General features: G+C 52.1%; 16 non-coding genes and 1 pseudogene across 16 annotated transcripts; all 17 read left to right on the top strand.

Annotated features, from left to right (window-relative positions):
- The first annotated feature begins 128 nt into the window (after positions 1-128).
- LOC142189654 (5S ribosomal RNA) lies at positions 129-247 on the top strand. The gene has a single exon (XR_012713615.1). It is a non-coding gene; the product is annotated as a 5S ribosomal RNA (ribosomal RNA).
- Positions 248-962: 715 nt separating this feature from the next.
- Positions 963-1,071, top strand: LOC142190403 (5S ribosomal RNA; annotated as a pseudogene).
- A 714-nt stretch (positions 1,072-1,785) lies between these two features.
- LOC142189763 (5S ribosomal RNA) lies at positions 1,786-1,904 on the top strand. Its single transcript, XR_012713718.1, has one exon. It is a non-coding gene; the product is annotated as a 5S ribosomal RNA (ribosomal RNA).
- A 714-nt stretch (positions 1,905-2,618) lies between these two features.
- LOC142189653 (5S ribosomal RNA) lies at positions 2,619-2,737 on the top strand. Its single transcript, XR_012713614.1, has one exon. It is a non-coding gene; the product is annotated as a 5S ribosomal RNA (ribosomal RNA).
- A 715-nt stretch (positions 2,738-3,452) lies between these two features.
- Positions 3,453-3,571, top strand: LOC142189652 (5S ribosomal RNA). The gene has a single exon (XR_012713613.1). It is a non-coding gene; the product is annotated as a 5S ribosomal RNA (ribosomal RNA).
- A 714-nt stretch (positions 3,572-4,285) lies between these two features.
- On the top strand, positions 4,286-4,404 carry LOC142190007 (5S ribosomal RNA). The gene has a single exon (XR_012713947.1). It is a non-coding gene; the product is annotated as a 5S ribosomal RNA (ribosomal RNA).
- A 714-nt stretch (positions 4,405-5,118) lies between these two features.
- LOC142190236 (5S ribosomal RNA) lies at positions 5,119-5,237 on the top strand. The gene has a single exon (XR_012714161.1). It is a non-coding gene; the product is annotated as a 5S ribosomal RNA (ribosomal RNA).
- Positions 5,238-5,952: 715 nt separating this feature from the next.
- LOC142189651 (5S ribosomal RNA) lies at positions 5,953-6,071 on the top strand. The gene has a single exon (XR_012713612.1). It is a non-coding gene; the product is annotated as a 5S ribosomal RNA (ribosomal RNA).
- Positions 6,072-6,785: 714 nt separating this feature from the next.
- LOC142189896 (5S ribosomal RNA) lies at positions 6,786-6,904 on the top strand. The gene has a single exon (XR_012713844.1). It is a non-coding gene; the product is annotated as a 5S ribosomal RNA (ribosomal RNA).
- A 708-nt stretch (positions 6,905-7,612) lies between these two features.
- LOC142189650 (5S ribosomal RNA) lies at positions 7,613-7,731 on the top strand. The gene has a single exon (XR_012713611.1). It is a non-coding gene; the product is annotated as a 5S ribosomal RNA (ribosomal RNA).
- Positions 7,732-8,445: 714 nt separating this feature from the next.
- On the top strand, positions 8,446-8,564 carry LOC142190299 (5S ribosomal RNA). Its single transcript, XR_012714220.1, has one exon. It is a non-coding gene; the product is annotated as a 5S ribosomal RNA (ribosomal RNA).
- Positions 8,565-9,278: 714 nt separating this feature from the next.
- On the top strand, positions 9,279-9,397 carry LOC142190296 (5S ribosomal RNA). Its single transcript, XR_012714218.1, has one exon. It is a non-coding gene; the product is annotated as a 5S ribosomal RNA (ribosomal RNA).
- Positions 9,398-10,112: 715 nt separating this feature from the next.
- Positions 10,113-10,231, top strand: LOC142189649 (5S ribosomal RNA). The gene has a single exon (XR_012713610.1). It is a non-coding gene; the product is annotated as a 5S ribosomal RNA (ribosomal RNA).
- Positions 10,232-10,945: 714 nt separating this feature from the next.
- Positions 10,946-11,064, top strand: LOC142190006 (5S ribosomal RNA). The gene has a single exon (XR_012713946.1). It is a non-coding gene; the product is annotated as a 5S ribosomal RNA (ribosomal RNA).
- Positions 11,065-11,778: 714 nt separating this feature from the next.
- Positions 11,779-11,897, top strand: LOC142190235 (5S ribosomal RNA). Its single transcript, XR_012714160.1, has one exon. It is a non-coding gene; the product is annotated as a 5S ribosomal RNA (ribosomal RNA).
- Positions 11,898-12,612: 715 nt separating this feature from the next.
- LOC142189814 (5S ribosomal RNA) lies at positions 12,613-12,731 on the top strand. Its single transcript, XR_012713766.1, has one exon. It is a non-coding gene; the product is annotated as a 5S ribosomal RNA (ribosomal RNA).
- A 714-nt stretch (positions 12,732-13,445) lies between these two features.
- Positions 13,446-13,564, top strand: LOC142189895 (5S ribosomal RNA). The gene has a single exon (XR_012713843.1). It is a non-coding gene; the product is annotated as a 5S ribosomal RNA (ribosomal RNA).
- The last annotated feature ends 565 nt before the right edge of the window (positions 13,565-14,129 follow it).

The following is a 14,129-nucleotide window of genomic DNA, read 5'->3' as shown; positions in this document are numbered from 1 at the left end:
TGTTGGAGTATGAAGTTCCCTTAAGAGAAGGCAAAAAGTGAAGAAAAAGGTCTAGCGTGAAGTAGTGCAAAGGGCTGCCAGCAGCCAGGCTGCAAAGTAGAAGAGGAGTAAGTGAGAAGCCTGTTTCTGCCTACGGCCACACCACCCTGAACACGCCCGATCTCGTCTGATCTCGGAAGCTAAGCAGGGTCGGGCCTGGTTAGTACTTGGATGGGAGACCGCCTGGGAATACCAGGTGCTGTAGGCTTTTGCTTTTCCTCACTTCCACCAGCAGGGGTCACTCTCCTCTATGCCATTTTTACATTCACTTTTTACACTGCACACTTGCTTCTTTTACATTCGCTTTCTCTCTTGCACTCTTTAGGCCTTGCAAAATCCTAGTATTCTCAGTCTTACCGCTATCACTCTTAGCAGCCGCAGCAGGCGTGGTGGCCACCAGCGTTGTGGCTTTTTACTTTTAATAATAGCAGGCTTCATTTCCATAGTATCTGGGCCTCCCGCCGGGCTGGAAGCCATAGCTAGTAACCTGCAGACCAATTTACAGGGCAACACAGGCTGAACATCTTAGCAGACAACGCGTCCTAAGAAAAGAGAAGCTGACTGAAAAGCAGCTTCGCTTCCAGGCACGGGCAACCATCTCAGCTTCTTCCTTAGCCGACTACTGGACAATGGGCTCTGGTCCAGCTTGCTCTTTCTTTCACCCCCGGGATGGTTTCTTAGCCCTGCGCAGACCTTGCGCCCAGCCCTTTTGAAAGAGGGCGGCTGCGGCCTGTGACTGGTTGCTGAACAACACCTGTGGGTATAAGGGCCGCCCCCCAGCTCTTGCACTGCTCCTGTTGGAGTATGAAGTTCCCTTAAGAGAAGGCAAAAAGTGAAGAAGAAGGTCTAGCGTGAAGTAGTGCAAAGAGCTGCCAGCAGCCAGGCTGCAAAGTAGAAGAGGAGTAAGTGAGAAGCCTGTCTCTGCCTACGGCCACACCACCCTGAACACGCCTGATCTCGGAAGCTAAGCAGGGTCGGGCCTGGTTAGTACTTGGATGGGAGACCGCCTGGGAATACCAGGTGCTGTAGGCTTTTGCTTTTCCTCACTTCCACCAGCAGGGGTCACTCTCCTCTATGCCATTTTTACATTCACTTTTTACACTGCACACTTGCTTCTTTTACATTCGCTTTCTCTCTTGCACTCTTTAGGCCTTGCAAAATCCTAGTATTCTCAGTCTTACCGCTATCACTCTTAGCAGCCGCAGCGGGCGTGGTGGCCACCAGCGTTGTGGCTTTTTACTTTTAATAATAGCAGGCTTCATTTCCATAGTATCTGGGCCTCCCGCCGGGCTGGAAGCCATAGCTAGTAACCTGCAGACCAATTTACAGGGCAACACAGGCTGAACATCTTTGCAGACAACGCGCCCTAAGAAAAGAGAAGCTGACTGAAAAGCAGCTTCGCTTCCAGGCACGGGCAACCATCTCAACTTCTTCCTTAGCCGACTCCTGGACAATGGGCTCTGGTCCAGCTTGCTCTTTCTTTCACCCCCAGGATGGTTTCTTAGCCCTGCGCAGACCTTGCGCCCAGCCCTTTTGAAAGAGGGCGGCTGCGGCCTGTGACTGGTTGCTGAACAACACCTGTGGGTATAAGGGCCGCCCCCAGCTCTTGCACTGCTCCTGTTGGAGTATGAAGTTCCCTTAAGAGAAGGCAAAAAGTGAAGAAAAAGGTCTAGCGTGAAGTAGTGCAAAGGGCTGCCAGCAGCCAGGCTGCAAAGTAGAAGAGGAGTAAGTGAGAAGCCTGTCTCTGCCTACGGCCACACCACCCTGAACATGCCCGATCTCGTCTGATCTCGGAAGCTAAGCAGGGTCGGGCCTGGTTAGTACTTGGATGGGAGACCGCCTGGGAATACCAGGTGCTGTAGGCTTTTGCTTTTCCTCACTTCCACCAGCAGGGGTCACTCTCCTCTATGCCATTTTTACATTCACTTTTTACACTGCACACTTGCTTCTTTTACATTCGCTTTCTCTCTTGCACTCTTTAGGCCTTGCAAAATCCTAGTATTCTCAGTCTTACCGCTATCACTCTTAGCAGCCGCAGCGGGCGTGGTGGCCACCAGCGTTGTGGCTTTTTACTTTTAATAATAGCAGGCTTCATTTCCATAGTATCTGGGCCTCCCGCCGGGCTGGAAGCCATAGCTAGTAACCTGCAGACCAATTTACAGGGCAACACAGGCTGAACATCTTTGCAGACAACGCGCCCTAAGAAAAGAGAAGCTGACTGAAAAGCAGCTTCGCTTCCAGGCACTGGCAACCATCTCAACTTCTTCCTTAGCCGACTCCTGGACAATGGGCTCTGGTCCAGCTTGCTCTTTCTTTCACCCCCAGGATGGTTTCTTAGCCCTGCGCAGATCTTGCGCCCAGCCCTTTTGAAAGAGGGCGGCTGCGGCCTGTGACTGGTTGCTGAACAACACCTGTGGGTATAAGGGCCGCCCCCAGCTCTTGCACTGCTCCTGTTGGAGTATGAAGTTCCCTTAAGAGAAGGCAAAAAGTGAAGAAAAAGGTCTAGCGTGAAGTAGTGCAAAGGGCTGCCAGCAGCCAGGCTGCAAAGTAGAAGAGGAGTAAGTGAGAAGCCTGTCTCTGCCTACGGCCACACCACCCTGAACACGCCCGATCTCGTCTGATCTCGGAAGCTAAGCAGGGTCGGGCCTGGTTAGTACTTGGATGGGAGACCGCCTGGGAATACCAGGTGCTGTAGGCTTTTGCTTTTCCTCACTTCCACCAGCAGGGGTCACTCTCCTCTATGCCATTTTTACATTCACTTTTTACACTGCACACTTGCTTCTTTTACATTCGCTTTCTCTCTTGCACTCTTTAGGCCTTGCAAAATCCTAGTATTCTCAGTCTTACCGCTATCACTCTTAGCAGCCGCAGCGGGCGTGGTGGCCACCAGCGTTGTGGCTTTTTACTTTTAATAATAGCAGGCTTCATTTCCATAGTATCTGGGCCTCCCGCCGGGCTGGAAGCCATAGCTAGTAACCTGCAGACCAATTTACAGGGCAACACAGGCTGAACATCTTTGCAGACAACGCGCCCTAAGAAAAGAGAAGCTGACTGAAAAGCAGCTTCGCTTCCAGGCACGGGCAACCATCTCAACTTCTTCCTTAGCCGACTACTGGACAATGGGCTCTGGTCCAGCTTGCTCTTTCTTTCACCCCCGGGATGGTTTCTTAGCCCTGCGCAGACCTTGCGCCCAGCCCTTTTGAAAGAGGGCGGCTGCGGCCTGTGACTGGTTGCTGAACAACACCTGTGGGTATAAGGGCCGCCCCCCAGCTCTTGCACTGCTCCTGTTGGAGTATGAAGTTCCCTTAAGAGAAGGCAAAAAGTGAAGAAGAAGGTCTAGCGTGAAGTAGTGCAAAGAGCTGCCAGCAGCCAGGCTGCAAAGTAGAAGAGGAGTAAGTGAGAAGCCTGTCTCTGCCTACGGCCACACCACCCTGAACACGCCCGATCTCGTCTGATCTCGGAAGCTAAGCAGGGTCGGGCCTGGTTAGTACTTGGATGGGAGACCGCCTGGGAATACCAGGTGCTGTAGGCTTTTGCTTTTCCTCACTTCCACCAGCAGGGGTCACTCTCCTCTATGCCATTTTTACATTCACTTTTTACACTGCACACTTGCTTCTTTTACATTCGCTTTCTCTCTTGCACTCTTTAGGCCTTGCAAAATCCTAGTATTCTCAGTCTTACCGCTATCACTCTTAGCAGCCGCAGCGGGCGTGGTGGCCACCAGCGTTGTGGCTTTTTACTTTTAATAATAGCAGGCTTCATTTCCATAGTATCTGGGCCTCCCGCCGGGCTGGAAGCCATAGCTAGTAACCTGCAGACCAATTTACAGGGCAACACAGGCTGAACATCTTTGCAGACAACGCGCCCTAAGAAAAGAGAAGCTGACTGAAAAGCAGCTTCGCTTCCAGGCACGGGCAACCATCTCAACTTCTTCCTTAGCCGACTCCTGGACAATGGGCTCTGGTCCAGCTTGCTCTTTCTTTCACCCCCAGGATGGTTTCTTAGCCCTGCGCAGATCTTGCGCCCAGCCCTTTTGAAAGAGGGCGGCTGCGGCCTGTGACTGGTTGCTGAACAACACCTGTGGGTATAAGGGCCGCCCCCAGCTCTTGCACTGCTCCTGTTGGAGTATGAAGTTCCCTTAAGAGAAGGCAAAAAGTGAAGAAAAAGGTCTAGCGTGAAGTAGTGCAAAGGGCTGCCAGCAGCCAGGCTGCAAAGTAGAAGAGGAGTAAGTGAGAAACCTGACTCTGCCTACGGCCACACCGACCTGAACACGCCCGATCTCGTCTGATCTCGGAAGCTAAGCAGGGTCGGGCCTGGTTAGTACTTGGATGGGAGACCGCCTGGGAATACCAGGTGCTGTAGGCTTTTGCTTTTCCTCACTTCCACCAGCAGGGGTCACTCTCCTCTATGCCATTTTTACATTCACTTTTTACACTGCACACTTGCTTCTTTTACATTCGCTTTCTCTCTTGCACTCTTTAGGCCTTGCAAAATCCTAGTATTCTCAGTCTTACCGCTATCACTCTTAGCAGCCGCAGCGGGCGTGGTGGCCACCAGCGTTGTGGCTTTTTTCTTTTAATAATAGCAGGCTTCATTTCCATAGTATCTGGGCCTCCCGCCGGGCTGGAAGCCATAGCTCGTAACCTGCAGACCAATTTACAGGGCAACACAGGCTGAACATCTTTGCAGACAACGCGCCCTAAGAAAAGAGAAGCTGACTGAAAAGCAGCTTCGCTTCCAGGCACGGGCAACCATCTCAACTTCTTCCTTAGCCGACTACTGGACAATGGGCTCTGGTCCAGCTTGCTCTTTCTTTCACCCCCGGGATGGTTTCTTAGCCCTGCGCAGACCTTGCGCCCAGCCCTTTTGAAAGAGGGCGGCTGCGGCCTGTGACTGGTTGCTGAACAACACCTGTGGGTATAAGGGCCGCCCCCAGCTCTTGCACTGCTCCTGTTGGAGTATGAAGTTCCCTTAAGAGAAGGCAAAAAGTGAAGAAAAAGGTCTAGCGTGAAGTAGTGCAAAGAGCTGCCAGCAGCCAGGCTGCAAAGTAGAAGAGGAGTAAGTGAGAAGCCTGTCTCTGCCTACAGCCACACCACCCTGAACACGCCCTTTCTCGTCTGATCTCGGAAGCTAAGCAGGGTCGGGCCTGGTTAGTACTTGGATGGGAGACCACCTGGGAATACCAGGTGCTGTAGGCTTTTGCTTTTCCTCACTTCCACCAGCAGGGGTCACTCTCCTCTATGCCATTTTTACATTCACTTTTTACACTGCACACTTGCTTCTTTTACATTCGCTTTCTCTCTTGCACTCTTTAGGCCTTGCAAAATCCTAGTATTCTCAGTCTTACCGCTATCACTCTTAGCAGCCGCAGCGGGCGTGGTGGCCACCAGCGTTGTGGCTTTTTACTTTTAATAATAGCAGGCTTCATTTCCATAGTATCTGGGCCTCCCGCCGGGCTGGAAGCCATAGCTAGTAACCTGCAGACCAATTTACAGGGCAACACAGGCTGAACATCTTTGCAGACAACGCGCCCTAAGAAAAGAGAAGCTGACTGAAAAGTAGCTTCGCTTCCAGGCACGGGCAACCATCTCAACTTCTTCCTTAGCCGACTACTGGACAATGGGCTCTGGTCCAGCTTGCTCTTTCTTTCACCCCCGGGATGGTTTCTTAGCCCTGTGCAGACCTTGCGCCCAGCCCTTTTGAAAGAGGGCGGCTGCGGCCTGTGACTGGTTGCTGAACAACACCTGTGGGTATAAGGGCCGCCCCCCAGCTCTTGCACTGCTCCTGTTGGAGTATGAAGTTCCCTTAAGAGAAGGCAAAAAGTGAAGAAGAAGGTCTAGCGTGAAGTAGTGCAAAGGGCTGCCAGCAGCCAGGCTGCAAAGTAGAAGAGGAGTAAGTGAGAAGCCTGTCTCTGCCTACGGCCACACCACCCTGAACACGCCCGATCTCGTCTGATCTCGGAAGCTAAGCAGGGTCGGGCCTGGTTAGTACTTGGATGGGAGACCGCCTGGGAATACCAGGTGCTGTAGGCTCTTGCTTTTCCTCACTTCCACCAGCAGGGGTCACTCTCCTCTATGCCATTTTTACATTCACTTTTTACACTGCACACTTGCTTCTTTTACATTCGCTTTCTCTCTTGCACTCTTTAGGCCTTGCAAAATCCTAGTATTCTCAGTCTTACCGCTATCACTCTTAGCAGCCGCAGCGGGCGTGGTTGCCACCAGCGTTGTGGCTTTTTACTTTTAATAATAGCAGGCTTCATTTCCATAGTATCTGGGCCTCCCGCCGGGCTGGAAGCCATAGCTAGTAACCTGCAGACCAATTTACAGGGCAACACAGGCTGAACATCTTTGCAGACAACGCGCCCTAATAAAAGAGAAGCTGACTGAAAAGCAGCTTCGCTTCCAGGAACGGGCAACCATCTCAACTTCTTCCTTAGCCGACTCCTGGACAATGGGCTCTGGTCCAGCTTGCTCTTTCTTTCACCCCCGGGATGGTTTCTTAGCCCTGCGCAGGCCTTGCGCCCAGCCCTTTTGAAAGAGGGCGGCTGCGGCCTGTGACTGGTTGCTGAACAACACCTGTGGGTATAAGGGCCGCCCCCAGCTCTTGCACTGCTCCTGTTGGAGTATGAAGTTCCCTTAAGAGAAGGCAAAAAGTGAAGAAAAAGGTCTAGCGTGAAGTAGTGCAAAGAGCTGCCAGCAGCCAGGCTGCAAAGTAGAAGAGGAGTAAGTGAGAAGTCTGTCTCTGCCTACGGCCACACCACCCTGAACACGCCCGATCTCGTCTGATCTTGGAAGCTAAGCAGGGTCGGGCCTGGTTAGTACTTGGATGGGAGACCGCCTGGGAATACCAGGTGCTGTAGGCTTTTCCTCACTTCCACCAGCAGGGGTCACTCTCCTCTATGCCATTTTTACATTCACGTTTTACACTGCACACTTGCTTCTTTTACATTCGCTTTCTCTCTTGCACTCTTTAGGCCTTGCAAAATCCTAGTATTCTCAGTCTTACCGCTATCACTCTTAGCAGCCGCATCGGGCGTGGTGGCCACCAGCGTTGTGGCTTTTTACTTTTAATAATAGCAGGCTTCATTTCCATAGTATCTGGGCCTCCCGCCGGGCTGGAAGCCATAGCTAGTAACCTGCAGACCAATTTACAGGGCAACACAGGCTGAACATCTTTGCAGACAACGCGCCCTAAGAAAAGAGAAGCTGACTGAAAAGCAGCTTCGCTTCCAGGCACGGGCAACCATCTCAACTTCTTCCTTAGCCGACTCCTGGACAATGGGCTCTGGTCCAGCTTGCTCTTTCTTTCACCCCCAGGATGGTTTCTTAGCCCTGCGCAGACCTTGCGCCCAGCCCTTTTGAAAGAGGGCGGCTGCGGCCTTTGACTGGTTGCTGAACAACACCTGTGGGTATAAGGGCCGCCCCCAGCTCTTGCACTGCTCCTGTTGGAGTATGAAGTTCCCTTAAGAGAAGGCAAAAAGTGAAGAAAAAGGTCTAGCGTGAAGTAGTGCAAAGGGCTGCCAGCAGCCAGGCTGCAAAGTAGAAGAGGAGTAAGTGAGAAGCCTGTCTCTGCCTACGGCCACACCACCCTGAACACGCCCGATCTCGTCTGATCTCGGAAGCTAAGCAGGGTCGGGCCTGGTTAGTACTTGGATGGGAGACCGCCTGGGAATACCAGGTGCTGTAGGCTTTTGCTTTTCCTCACTTCCACCAGCAGGGGTCACTCTCCTCTATGCCATTTTTACATTCACTTTTTACACTGCACACTTGCTTCTTTTACATTCGCTTTCTCTCTTGCACTCTTTAGGCCTTGCAAAATCCTAGTATTCTCAGTCTTACCGCTATCACTCTTAGCAGCCGCAGCGGGCGTGGTGGCCACCAGCGTTGTGGCTTTTTTCTTTTAATAATAGCAGGCTTCATTTCCATAGTATCTGGGCCTCCCGCCGGGCTGGAAGCCATAGCTCGTAACCTGCAGACCAATTTACAGGGCAACACAGGCTGAACATCTTTGCAGACAACGCGCCCTAAGAAAAGAGAAGCTGACTGAAAAGCAGCTTCGCTTCCAGGCACGGGCAACCATCTCAACTTCTTCCTTAGCCGACTACTGGACAATGGGCTCTGGTCCAGCTTGCTCTTTCTTTCACCCCCGGGATGGTTTCTTAGCCCTGCGCAGACCTTGCGCCCAGCCCTTTTGAAAGAGGGCGGCTGCGGCCTGTGACTGGTTGCTGAACAACACCTGTGGGTATAAGGGCCGCCCCCAGCTCTTGCACTGCTCCTGTTGGAGTATGAAGTTCCCTTAAGAGAAGGCAAAAAGTGAAGAAAAAGGTCTAGCGTGAAGTAGTGCAAAGGGCTGCCAGCAGCCAGGCTGCAAAGTAGAAGAGGAGTAAGTGAGAAGCCTGTCTCTGCCTACAGCCACACCACCCTGAACACGCCCTTTCTCGTCTGATCTCGGAAGCTAAGCAGGGTTGGGCCTGGTTAGTACTTGGATGGGAGACCACCAGGGAATACCAGGTGCTGTAGGCTTTTGCTTTTCCTCACTTCCACCAGCAGGGGTCACTCTCCTCTATGCCATTTTTACATTCACTTTTTACACTGCACACTTGCTTCTTTTACATTCGCTTTCTCTCTTGCACTCTTTAGGCCTTGCAAAATCCTAGTATTCTCAGTCTTACCGCTATCACTCTTAGCAGCCGCAGCGGGCGTGGTGGCCACCAGCGTTGTGGCTTTTTACTTTTAATAATAGCAGGCTTCATTTCCATAGTATCTGGGCCTCCCGCCGGGCTGGAAGCCATAGCTAGTAACCTGCAGACCAATTTACAGGGCAACACAGGCTGAACATCTTTGCAGACAACGCGCCCTAAGAAAAGAGAAGCTGACTGAAAAGCAGCTTCGCTTCCAGGCACGGGCAACCATCTCAACTTCTTCCTTAGCCGACTACTGGACAATGGGCTCTGGTCCAGCTTGCTCTTTCTTTCACCCCCGGGATGGTTTCTTAGCCCTGCGCAGACCTTGCGCCCAGCCCTTTTGAAAGAGGGCGGCTGCGGCCTGTGACTGGTTGCTGAACAACACCTGTGGGTATAAGGGCCGCCCCCAGCTCTTGCACTGCTCCTGTTGGAGTATGAAGTTCCCTTAAGAGAAGGCAAAAAGTGAAGAAAAAGGTCTAGCGTGAAGTAGTGCAAAGGGCTGCCAGCAGCCAGGCTGCAAAGTAGAAGAGGAGTAAGTGAGAAGCCTGTCTCTGCCTACAGCCACACCACCCTGAACACGCCCTTTCTCGTCTGATCTCGGAAGCTAAGCAGGGTTGGGCCTGGTTAGTACTTGGATGGGAGACCACCAGGGAATACCAGGTGCTGTAGGCTTTTGCTTTTCCTCACTTCCACCAGCAGGGGTCACTCTCCTCTATGCCATTTTTACATTCACTTTTTACACTGCACACTTGCTTCTTTTACATTCGCTTTCTCTCTTGCACTCTTTAGGCCTTGCAAAATCCTAGTATTCTCAGTCTTACCGCTATCACTCTTAGCAGCCGCAGCGGGCGTGGTGGCCACCAGCGTTGTGGCTTTTTACTTTTAATAATAGCAGGCTTCATTTCCATAGTATCTGGGCCTCCCGCCGGGCTGGAAGCCATAGCTAGTAACCTGCAGACCAATTTACAGGGCAACACAGGCTGAACATCTTTGCAGACAACGCGCCCTAAGAAAAGAGAAGCTGACTGAAAAGCAGCTTCGCTTCCAGGCACGGGCAACCATCTCAACTTCTTCCTTAGCCGACTACTGGACAATGGGCTCTGGTCCAGCTTGCTCTTTCTTTCACCCCCGGGATGGTTTCTTAGCCCTGCGCAGACCTTGCGCCCAGCCCTTTTGAAAGAGGGCGGCTGCGGCCTGTGACTGGTTGCTGAACAACACCTGTGGGTATAAGGGCCGCCCCCCAGCTCTTGCACTGCTCCTGTTGGAGTATGAAGTTCCCTTAAGAGAAGGCAAAAAGTGAAGAAGAAGGTCTAGCGTGAAGTAGTGCAAAGAGCTGCCAGCAGCCAGGCTGCAAAGTAGAAGAGGAGTAAGTGAGAAGCCTGTCTCTGCCTACGGCCACACCACCCTGAACACGCCCGATCTCGTCTGATCTCGGAAGCTAAGCAGGGTCGGGCCTGGTTAGTACTTGGATGGGAGACCGCCTGGGAATACCAGGTGCTGTAGGCTTTTGCTTTTCCTCACTTCCACCAGCAGGGGTCACTCTCCTCTATGCCATTTTTACATTCACTTTTTACACTGCACACTTGCTTCTTTTACATTCGCTTTCTCTCTTGCACTCTTTAGGCCTTGCAAAATCCTAGTATTCTCAGTCTTACCGCTATCACTCTTAGCAGCCGCAGCGGGCGTGGTGGCCACCAGCGTTGTGGCTTTTTACTTTTAATAATAGCAGGCTTCATTTCCATAGTATCTGGGCCTCCCGCCGGGCTGGAAGCCATAGCTAGTAACCTGCAGACCAATTTACAGGGCAACACAGGCTGAACATCTTTGCAGACAACGCGCCCTAAGAAAAGAGAAGCTGACTGAAAAGCAGCTTCGCTTCCAGGCACGGGCAACCATCTCAACTTCTTCCTTAGCCGACTCCTGGACAATGGGCTCTGGTCCAGCTTGCTCTTTCTTTCACCCCCAGGATGGTTTCTTAGCCCTGCGCAGATCTTGCGCCCAGCCCTTTTGAAAGAGGGCGGCTGCGGCCTGTGACTGGTTGCTGAACAACACCTGTGGGTATAAGGGCCGCCCCCAGCTCTTGCACTGCTCCTGTTGGAGTATGAAGTTCCCTTAAGAGAAGGCAAAAAGTGAAGAAAAAGGTCTAGCGTGAAGTAGTGCAAAGGGCTGCCAGCAGCCAGGCTGCAAAGTAGAAGAGGAGTAAGTGAGAAACCTGACTCTGCCTACGGCCACACCGACCTGAACACGCCCGATCTCGTCTGATCTCGGAAGCTAAGCAGGGTCGGGCCTGGTTAGTACTTGGATGGGAGACCGCCTGGGAATACCAGGTGCTGTAGGCTTTTGCTTTTCCTCACTTCCACCAGCAGGGGTCACTCTCCTCTATGCCATTTTTACATTCACTTTTTACACTGCACACTTGCTTCTTTTACATTCGCTTTCTCTCTTGCACTCTTTAGGCCTTGCAAAATCCTAGTATTCTCAGTCTTACCGCTATCACTCTTAGCAGCCGCAGCGGGCGTGGTGGCCACCAGCGTTGTGGCTTTTTTCTTTTAATAATAGCAGGCTTCATTTCCATAGTATCTGGGCCTCCCGCCGGGCTGGAAGCCATAGCTCGTAACCTGCAGACCAATTTACAGGGCAACACAGGCTGAACATCTTTGCAGACAACGCGCCCTAAGAAAAGAGAAGCTGACTGAAAAGCAGCTTCGCTTCCAGGCACGGGCAACCATCTCAACTTCTTCCTTAGCCGACTACTGGACAATGGGCTCTGGTCCAGCTTGCTCTTTCTTTCACCCCCGGGATGGTTTCTTAGCCCTGCGCAGACCTTGCGCCCAGCCCTTTTGAAAGAGGGCGGCTGCGGCCTGTGACTGGTTGCTGAACAACACCTGTGGGTATAAGGGCCGCCCCCAGCTCTTGCACTGCTCCTGTTGGAGTATGAAGTTCCCTTAAGAGAAGGCAAAAAGTGAAGAAAAAGGTCTAGCATGAAGTAGTGCAAAGAGCTGCCAGCAGCCAGGCTGCAAAGTAGAAGAGGAGTAAGTGAGAAGCCTGTCTCTGCCTACAGCCACACCACCCTGAACACGCCCTTTCTCGTCTGATCTCGGAAGCTAAGCAGGGTCGGGCCTGGTTAGTACTTGGATGGGAGACCACCTGGGAATACCAGGTGCTGTAGGCTTTTGCTTTTCCTCACTTCCACCAGCAGGGGTCACTCTCCTCTATGCCATTTTTACATTCACTTTTTACACTGCACACTTGCTTCTTTTACATTCGCTTTCTCTCTTGCACTCTTTAGGCCTTGCAAAATCCTAGTATTCTCAGTCTTACCGCTATCACTCTTAGCAGCCGCAGCGGGCGTGGTGGCCACCAGCGTTGTGGCTTTTTACTTTTAATAATAGCAGGCTTCATTTCCATAGTATCTGGGCCTCCCGCCGGGCTGGAAGCCATAGCTAGTAACCTGCAGACCAATTTACAGGGCAACACAGGCTGAACATCTTTGCAGACAACGCGCCCTAAGAAAAGAGAAGCTGACTGAAAAGTAGCTTCGCTTCCAGGCACGGGCAACCATCTCAACTTCTTCCTTAGCCGACTACTGGACAATGGGCTCTGGTCCAGCTTGCTCTTTCTTTCACCCCCGGGATGGTTTCTTAGCCCTGTGCAGACCTTGCGCCCAGCCCTTTTGAAAGAGGGCGGCTGCGGCCTGTGACTGGTTGCTGAACAACACCTGTGGGTATAAGGGCCGCCCCCCAGCTCTTGCACTGCTCCTGTTGGAGTATGAAGTTCCCTTAAGAGAAGGCAAAAAGTGAAGAAGAAGGTCTAGCGTGAAGTAGTGCAAAGGGCTGCCAGCAGCCAGGCTGCAAAGTAGAAGAGGAGTAAGTGAGAAGCCTGTCTCTGCCTACGGCCACACCACCCTGAACACGCCCGATCTCGTCTGATCTCGGAAGCTAAGCAGGGTCGGGCCTGGTTAGTACTTGGATGGGAGGCCGCCTGGGAATACCAGGTGCTGTAGGCTCTTGCTTTTCCTCACTTCCACCAGCAGGGGTCACTCTCCTCTATGCCATTTTTACATTCACTTTTTACACTGCACACTTGCTTCTTTTACATTCGCTTTCTCTCTTGCACTCTTTAGGCCTTGCAAAATCCTAGTATTCTCAGTCTTACCGCTATCACTCTTAGCAGCCGCAGCGGGCGTGGTTGCCACCAGCGTTGTGGCTTTTTACTTTTAATAATAGCAGGCTTCATTTCCATAGTATCTGGGCCTCCCGCCGGGCTGGAAGCCATAGCTAGTAACCTGCAGACCAATTTACAGGGCAACACAGGCTGAACATCTTTGCAGACAACGCGCCCTAATAAAAGAGAAGCTGACTGAAAAGCAGCTTCGCTTCCAGGAACGGGCAACCATCTCAACTTCTTCCTTAGCCGACTCCTGGACAATGGGCTCTGGTCCAGCTTGCTCTTTCTTTCACCCCCGGGATGGTTTCTTAGCCCTGCGCAGGCCTTGCGCCCAGCCCTTTTGAAAGAGGGCGGCTGCGGCCTGTGACTGGTTGCTGAACAACACCTGTGGGTATAAGGGCCGCCCCCAGCTCTTGCACTGCTCCTGTTGGAGTATGAAGTTCCCTTAAGAGAAGGCAAAAAGTGAAGAAAAAGGTCTAGCGTGAAGTAGTGCAAAGAGCTGCCAGCAGCCAGGCTGCAAAGTAGAAGAGGAGTAAGTGAGAAGTCTGTCTCTGCCTACGGCCACACCACCCTGAACACGCCCGATCTCGTCTGATCTTGGAAGCTAAGCAGGGTCGGGCCTGGTTAGTACTTGGATGGGAGACCGCCTGGGAATACCAGGTGCTGTAGGCTTTTCCTCACTTCCACCAGCAGGGGTCACTCTCCTCTATGCCATTTTTACATTCACGTTTTACACTGCACACTTGCTTCTTTTACATTCGCTTTCTCTCTTGCACTCTTTAGGCCTTGCAAAATCCTAGTATTCTCAGTCTTACCGCTATCACTCTTAGCAGCCGCATCGGGCGTGGTGGCCACCAGCGTTGTGGCTTTTTACTTTTAATAATAGCAGGCTTCATTTCCATAGTATCTGGGCCTCCCGCCGGGCTGGAAGCCATAGCTAGTAACCTGCAGACCAATTTACAGGGCAACACAGGCTGAACATCTTTGCAGACAACGCGCCCTAAGAAAAGAGAAGCTGACTGAAAAGCAGCTTCGCTTCCAGGCACGGGCAACCATCTCAACTTCTTCCTTAGCCGACTCCTGGACAATGGGCTCTGGTCCAGCTTGCTCTTTCTTTCACCCCCAGGATGGTTTCTTAGCCCTGCGCAGACCTTGCGCCCAGCCCTTTTGAAAGAGGGCGGCTGCGGCCTTTGACTGGTTGCTGAACAACACCTGTGGGTATAAGGGCCGCCCCCAG

The sequence above is a fragment of the Leptodactylus fuscus genome, chromosome 1 (genome assembly GCF_031893055.1).
Source record: "Leptodactylus fuscus isolate aLepFus1 chromosome 1, aLepFus1.hap2, whole genome shotgun sequence".
Taxonomy (NCBI): Eukaryota; Metazoa; Chordata; class Amphibia; order Anura; family Leptodactylidae; genus Leptodactylus; species Leptodactylus fuscus.
Note: the sequence above shows the minus strand (reverse complement) of the source record. Positions and strands in the feature narration are given on the sequence as shown.